Source organism: Uloborus diversus, unplaced genomic scaffold (genome assembly GCF_026930045.1).
Source record: "Uloborus diversus isolate 005 unplaced genomic scaffold, Udiv.v.3.1 scaffold_295, whole genome shotgun sequence".
Taxonomy (NCBI): Eukaryota; Metazoa; Arthropoda; class Arachnida; order Araneae; family Uloboridae; genus Uloborus; species Uloborus diversus.
In genome coordinates this window covers 102,992-111,906 of record NW_026558456.1, presented here as the reverse complement: position 1 = coordinate 111,906, position 8,915 = coordinate 102,992, and positions in this window count along the sequence as shown.

Genomic DNA, 8,915 nt, shown 5'->3' with positions numbered 1-8,915 from the left:
ATTTATTTTAAGGAAATCCATGGAAAATGTACAGATGAGGAAGATTTATCTTTCCTTCGTCGTGATGATTTACGTTTCACAAAAGTAGAATGATCAGGTTGCTTTCTGTTATCTGTGTTTTCTGTACTAAGATTCCCGTCAAATTGTGCTGAAGTTTGTTTCTCAAAGTCTTCCTTTTTCGTTTATCATTTTTAACATCCATTTCCTTACCTTTTTGAATTTGATTTTTAAGATGCTTGTTTTTAATATAATGTTTTGGTACATTCAGCTCTGTTAAAACTCTTATAAATGTATCTTTAGCGTTAATGTCCGTATTTTTTCGATTCGTAAAGATCAAATTAAATAAATCTGCTAAATTTGAATGTTGTTGATGTATACCTTTGTAAGTGATTTCACCCTTATCATTCCATCTTATAACTTCAGGATTTTTCTTCAACATGGCTAAAACTGAATTCGCTTGTTTTTTAAGATGAAATGGGATTGAACTAAAAACAACAGAATTATATTCGTCATTTCTAGATGAGAACTTATCAGGATGCACAGAATTATCATTAGAAGTATTCTCAGCTTTCGGTGTGATAGCATTCCATGGCGTATTGTAATTCTCAATGTCAATTTTCTTTTTTAAAAGTTCGTAATAACGTTGTACCTTTTCAAAATCTCTCAACGATGTATCATTTAAAATTCGAGACATTTGTTTGTCAAAATCTGTCATTTGCTGCTTATTTGGGACATGCTTTGATAAAGATTCTTCAGGTATGAGGGCAAATTTTTTAGAAAACTCCATTTACAAGTGATGAAAATAAAGACAACACAGTCGGAAGCAATATATTTAAAAATCCACCCTTTTGAATGATTAGTTTTCGCTTGATAGAGAGGGGATTTCTTAGTGGCGAGATGACGAAGTGTACCTCTGTACTTCTTCAAACACTTCTTTTGCGACTGAGTCACAGGTATGTTTCCTTTTAATAAGTTTAAAATGCACTCACAAACAGTATTAATGCAAGATGAAGGTAATTTTTTCAGCAATTCTTTTCGTAGATTTTTCGGACAAATACTGAGCAGTTGTAACTGTTTGAGCTGTTCTTCAGTCAATTACATGATGACAACTGATGAATAAATAGGAATATTTATTGGTGTTATACTGATTTGGGCTGGTAGATGTATTGAATTTGATTGGGTAAAATTTGGGCACGCAGCCGCATTTCCTCTGGTGTATCGCTGTGCAAATCGATGAAAATATAGGAAAAAGGTTTTCTCGTAGCGTCTTCATATACTTCTTGAAAATATTTCAAGTTTCTTGGAAACAATTGTTTCCCCAGATGAGAAACTTGACTCATATCACGTCGGTTTTTAAATAACACCAGATAATGTGCATTTAAGGTAATTTCTCTCATTTCTTTACCTTTATGAAAAAAATTTTGGGTTATAAAAATAATTGAGATACTTAGATGATGACTACCCCGAGTAAAAAGTTTCGATAGAACAGCATTTTTTCCACACTCTGCCATCAAATCATCAATTATAAAAACCGTATGTGTTCCTAAGTAAGTTTGATATTTTGACGGAAATCTTTCAACAAATGTCACATCCGGGACATCATTGTATAATGGTTGATGTATACCGTAAAACCATACGATTCTATCAGGAACTATTGTAAATATTTCATGCTCATGCCTTAAAAGTTCTGCTGTAAATTGACTCTTACCGCAAGAACTTGGACCGGCTAATACATAATTTGAAGGATGTACAAGCTTCGGATAATCCATGGTGAATAAAATCACAGACAAATGTTTCTACTTAAATACATTTATTGAAAAAAATTAGTATACACATTAAACCTTTTGGCGACAAAATTGTATACACGTTTATCATTACAAATGTGTTTACTTACAAAAGATGAGAGTATCTTTCCCATCGTTTGGTAGCGTCATCTTGAATACAAGTAATAAAGACAATATTGTCCACAAACAGCACTCACATTACTTTGCAATATCAGCGGATTGTGTGTTATGATAGAATAAGTTGACACAAAATCATATATAGGTCCTTCATAAAAAGCAGGCTTATTTCCATAAGAATCAAAGAATTCAACACAATTCTTTTCGGGTAAGTAGATAGCTAGCCAGTGACTCCCAGGCTCTGCAGAAGAGTCCACATTAACTATGAAGCAAGATGGATACTTTTCTATCTCTACAGGTAAGTAATCACTTGGGAAAACGTCGATAAACTGATGCTTGGTAAACTTTTCTTGAGATAAAGCGCGAAGCAGTTGTTCTGTATTCATATTTCTTTAGTTTGCGAAATCACATAAGACGTGGCGAGACTTGGTAATTTCAATCACATTCTGAAATTCAGCATAAATTAGGACTGAAAGTGTCGTCAAAAGTGCTTTCGAAAATTTAATCTCCACCCTCAAATTTCCTTGATGTTGTAAGTTAAAATGCGGGCCGTCACATAAATCAGCCGATAAATTGAAACTGTAAAGCGTATTTCCGTTAATATATTCGTCACGGGATAAATGAATACCTTTGTCCACATTGAATCCTGGGAACAAACTATGATAAGCGCGAATGTAATTATTATTCTCAAAATTTAATTCCAAAGGTTTAGCAGGAACCGGCTGTCCGTCGACGTAAATGGAGATAAAGTTCACATTGTGATGTGCGAATAAAAAGGGATTTTTTGAATATTACCCGTTTAGAGCAGCAGTTTCAACACAAGCAATCACAAGTTTTTTAGGCATGAGCCCTAAAAAGACATTGTCTTGGTGAAAATCTAAACTACCCTTCGATATCGAATAACTCTTGCATAGTATTCTATCGATTGGGTACTTAGCTGAATCCTTTTCCAACGCTTTTGCATGGCCAAGAGAAACCCCCGGACTCACTTTTACTTTTCGGATGTAGAGTGAAGCATGCTCTAATAGTACTTTATAATCTACATCGTCTTTAGGGGACGTGAGGCAAAAATTAGGCTTACTTCTGATCATTTTAACTTTAATGTCTACTAAATTTATCATTAGGCGATTTTGCTTAAAGATATCGCAATGTAGTTGGCCAATCATATCTAAGACTTGACTCTTTTCAGACATTTCATAGCGAGCAATTAAACCGCCATCTGCGTTTTTAGCAAGTGGGTCTACATTTGCTGGTTCAGTATCTTTGTAGAAGAGTTCACAAGTAAGGATACTCTTTTTAGCATCTTCTCCATAATTTAAAAGTGTTTCAAAGTAAGCTCTGTAAGGGTATGTGTTACTCGCAGAAGATATATTTCGCTCGTTCAAACTTACATCTACTTGCGAAAACAGAGAATGAAGAAACAGGTTTACTGGTGCTACTGGATCTTTTTCTGCTAAAGGTGATCCATCCGACTTTACAATTTTTGCTTTTACGTGAATATAAGATGCAGATAAATCGATGTAATCTTCTCCGCTTCCAGAAATAATAAATTCAACCGGTCCATCGTCTCGTATATTTGCAATAGGATGATATTCCACAAATTGCCCTCTTTCAATAGCCGCTTGCGTTGGTGGAATTGTGAACAGATCGAGCTCACTCTTTGCACATATTGGTGAATCTTTAAAAATGAGGGAACTCATGTTTGTGCTTAAGAGAAGATATCGTGTGTCTTCGCTTTCTTGACTTTGGGAGAAATGGTAATTTTCCGAGCGAGTTTTCGCTTTTTAAGCTTCTTTCCAGAACCAATCATCGTTTTTAGTCGTGTAGCGGCTTTATCAGTTAAATTATGTCCAGCTGCTTTCAACCGTCGTTTTGCCGAAAGCTTAAAATTTTCTCCACGAGATACATCATTCGACACGTCGAGACTGCTATTAAATATTTCTTTTCCTACAGCTTTTGCCCCAGATTTAAAAAGTGGAACTGCGGCCCGAAAGAGGGATCGGAAAATACCTCCGAGTCCATATCCATGTTGGTATGGAGAACCTTGATAATAGTTCAAACTTCCACCAGTTTGATGGACATAATAATCCTCAAAGGATTTCTTGCAGCACTGATATGGTACATACATTATGAAAGGTACTTCTGTCGAAAATGAAGTTTCACGTACGATCTCCCACGCTCAAATATGGCACTAAATTTCCATTGTTCGTCCTTATAACAATTTCCACAGTGTCTATTATCTTTCTGCTTACTGGTAAGTAGTGCGGTCTTTCGTATTCGACGCTTACAACTTCACCATCACTACCTGTCATTCGAACGACGCGAAGAAGAGGTGCCAATACATCTCCAATGATTTCCCAGCTAGAAAAAGTTTGCACAAAAAGTACAAAAAAAAAAGTGCACAAAATCTAGGCATATTTGGCACCTCTGTTTTGTGCACAAAAAGTGCAAACTGAATTGTGCACAAAAAGTGCAAACTGAAACCGTGCAAAAAATGTGCACAAAATCTGAGCATATTTGGCACCTCTGTTTTGTGCACAAAAAGTGCAAACTGAAACCGTGCAAAAAAAGTGCACAAAATCTGAGCATATTTGGCACCTCTGTTTTGTGCACAAAAAGTGCAAACTGAACTGTGCACAAAAAGTGCACTGTACATACAGCACACTGTACAGCTAAATTGTACAATACTTTTAATATGCAATCACAATGCTCAGAATTAATGCACTTTTTTACGTAATGTTTTCACTGTGTAGAGAATACTTTTAGTCCACAATATTTAAAATGAAAAAAAAAAGAAATTGAAAATTAAAATTTCTTAATTTCAGCATGTTTATTAACAATAAATTTATTAAGGAGACCATATCAAAAATATTGTTCAATTTTTGATGAAATATGAGAAATTCTAAAATAAAGCCTGTCATGGAGTGGAAATCATCTTCTTTGTTACCAAAAAACTTATGTCTGTTTATTACTCCTGAAATTCAGCACCAGTTGTTACTGCAGTTGTAACTTCTTCTTGAATACATTAATAATTTAAGGTTGAACAAAATATACATTTTAACTTACTAACATGTATGGCAACAATGTCTTTCCTTCCACGAATGATGCACCCCCTCCCCCAAGCAAACGAGACCCCAAAGTTGAGGTCAATAAACCCTTTAAAATGTATATGGCATAATCTGAATGTTAACCCACAACCTGTTGCGGGGTCTGTTTGGGGAAAGACCTTTCTAAAATAAATTAAAACATACCAATCCCGGCAACAAAACTCCAAAATTTGGAAAAATGTACGAACTACTGTGTTATAACCCAAATTTAATGCTCTTTCTTGCCACAAAAGGTTTTCTTGTACATGCTGATGATATAAAAATGATATAATCAATGGTGACACATTAAAATTTCATAATTTAGATGAAAAAATTTCAAACATTCAGTATGCATTATTAATTTAGACAACAAAAAGTAAATAGCAAGCGCCATGTCATAATTTTCTGCAAATATTGTAACATTTAAGTTCAAATTACTTTACTATTGTGCAGACGTTTATTCTTCAATATTTTTTCATGTGTTCATGTCAGTTTTGTTGCTGTATAGCATAGAAAACCTAGTGTGTTATCTATATAACTCACAACGTGTTACTGGTTTCCATGGTTTGAAAATAAATTTTGATATCTGTCGGATATTTTCAAATTTAAGTAATTAAATGTATTGTCAAATTGCTGCTGTTTATTTTCTTACATTATTCTTATAGTATATAGATTTAAAGTTAATGTTTCTTTCATTACTTATACATACAAACCTGTTTTTATGCAGTGGATGGAGACCACATAAAAAAAAAACACCATTAAAAATATTGTTCGAAACTTCACAAGTAGCTATAAAAAGTTGTTTTTGCAACACAGTTTAAAAAAAATATGTGGTGGATAGAGACTGCATAAAAAAGTCTCACGTAGAAAATAACTCCAAAAGTTATCTTCAAAAAACATCAAAATAAATCAAGTGATGATAATTTTGCCGACTCCCGAAAAATTTCCTGAATAAAGAAATTTTTCGGAGGTCAGTGACTTCCCATCGGGATGCCCCTGTCCTCACTTGAAGATATTACCTCACACTTGTTTTATAAATAATTTTCATACAACGCACAAAACAGGTTTGATTATAAATAAACATGTATTTAATGTAAAAGGTTATGCAATCAAATGGTATTAAATATAGCTGATATCTACAATTTATGAAATATGATAATTTAACATTATATAAGAATAAAATATAGCATAACTACAGCTGATATTGGCTATATTTTGGTTATTGACTGTAATATTCATATACTCTATGAAATTGATTAAACATACACAAAAGTCTTGTAAAGAATTACAGTATCATGTACACAAATATAATATTTTATGTAATATTAATACATGAAAAACTGATTTAAAATTATAGGTTATAAGTATAATAGTTTTATTGATTATTGCTTATATGTGTTTTAATGTTTATATGTAATTTAGAATTAATGTTTTACAATAAATTTTATTAAATTTAATCGAGTTGCTTTCGCAACAGCAACAAACAAAGTTAACAAAATTATAAATTTTAGAAACTGAAAAAAAAAAAAAAAAAAAAAATGCAATACTTGTCCGTGCACAGCCGTAAAACACATTTTCTTTTTTTTTTTTCTTACCAACCATTAGTTTTACATGAGGCATTGTTAATCTATGTTTGTGTCGTTACAATACTAATAGTTTTAGGAATATTAAATAGAAAAAGAATATATTACATTATATTTAATGATACATTAATATATCACATAAATAGTGCATTATTTTTAATTATTTTTAATAAAAGGAATAATATTGATATGACAAATGCATATAATTTTTATTTTATGAGCCTCGCAGTTTAAAAAAATATCGAAAATATCATGATACAGGATCTCTCTTATACGATTAAGTTTAATATAAAATCACAATTAAAACAAGCATTTTGTTGGTTAAGTTTGGTTTGCTATTGAATTACACTAAAAATTTCACGTATAATGCATACAGTAGAGACGTACCGAGTATTGGTAACTATTCGGTACTCGGCCAAATTTTGATCAGATACTCGGCCAATACCGAGTCGTTTCGAAAAATTGAATATTGTTCAAGACAGATATTACAATTAATAATAAACGCAGGTACATACTATACTGCAATCACTAACAATTCAAATTTACAAGTCAAGGTTAAATTTTGAGAATAATGAAGTTTGTATTGCTTCAATGAAATAAATCTATTTTAATGTCCCCAAAGTTAACAAAATTTATTTACAAAACATTGGGCAAAAAAGGTAAGTATATAGAAAATATGGAATTTTTATATCATTAAATGGATTTTTGCTATGAACAAAAATTATTTATAAGGAACATAAAAATACCTTTGCTTAAAAAATAAAAGCAAACAAAACAATGTTAAAAGCACGAATGTGCATGAACACTGCAGACACGTGTTTTGGCATTACTAGGAACGCCTTTTTCAATGTATAAAATGTGAGCTCATGGATTTAAAGACATCCGACCAAAGTCGGATTTTTTTTTGTCGAATGTCTTTACATTCATTTGTTCACATTTTATGCCCTAAAAAAGACATTCCTTGAAACGCAGAAGCACGTGTCTGTAGTGTTCGTGTATTTGCTTTTAAAAATTATTTATGTTTGGCGGACTAGAACTATAATAGACTGGTATAATTTATTTTAACTCCTACTTGATTATACATACCTTTTATTTATTTGTTTATTTTTAATTTTTAAAATTTCTTTTTTCTAATATTTTTGACAAAAACAAAATTTTTTAAATAACGCATAAACTAATTTCAGCTGGAATTTTGTTTTAAAAACTATTATATGGACATGGAGGTCTATACAGTCGACGCTCATTATAACGACCACACATTATAAAGACCGTCCCATTATAACGACCAGTGGTAAAAGTCCCAACTTTGTTCCTATGAACTCTTCGTAACTTTGCCTTCGTTATGACGACCGTTCTGTATCGTCTAATCCAATGCAACGACCGAATTCAGCGGACACTATTTCTGGTGTTCTTTACAATAAAACAAATTTGTAGCTTAAATTAACTTTGTTTTTTGTTTACGGACAACTGCCTGAAGTTTTCAATGTCAAATCCAACTTTGAGAGGGGGTTGGGGGAAGGGGGGAATCACCATTCACCACAGCTAGCACAGAAAAAATAATGGGAGGAAAAATTGAGAAATTTCTAGCTTCTTAAGAAAAGAGAGTTGACAGATGTGTTGCTAGTTTGGTGTTTGCATCTAATAGGTTTTTAAGATTTGGGGGTTCTCGAGGGACTTTTAAATGTTTCTTTGAAAAGCAAGAATAACACAATGTATCACCTATATCTGAAACGGAAAATAATGTTTTGCAAAAATCACGTCTGCTAAAAAAAGGCAATCTGTTTCTGGATATATCTTCAGAAAATATAGTGGTGGCGGTAGTAGTAGCAGATTTGTAAGTGTGTAACATTTTCCTCCCTATATTTTCTACTTGAAAATTTGTTTAATATTCTGTCATAGTATTTTGCACACGATTTTTCTAAAAATTCCTATGATAAAAATAATTTGGACATTTAACTGGAATGTTTGAAAAAGTACCTTTTTTTTTTGGAACAACGGGACATGCATGATGACTGTGTATATATTTTTAAATTATACCTCTTATAACGACCACTCGTTATAAGGACCTTTTTCTCTGGAACGGAGATGGTCGTTATATCGAGCGTCGACTGTACTACTATTCCAATAAGTTCAAAATGCATGACGTATGTGTCGGTGGTTCTTCTTAAAACATAATTGGTACTGGGTAACTCACTACTCGGCCAAAGTGCTACTCGGTATGTCTCTAGCGTACAGTAAATTAAAGGTCTTGGCTAAGACGAACAAAAATCTGACCTCTTTACTTGAAATATTCATTGTTGAATACTGTAATTCTCCTTTTTAGAGATAGATGATTTGTTATTTTG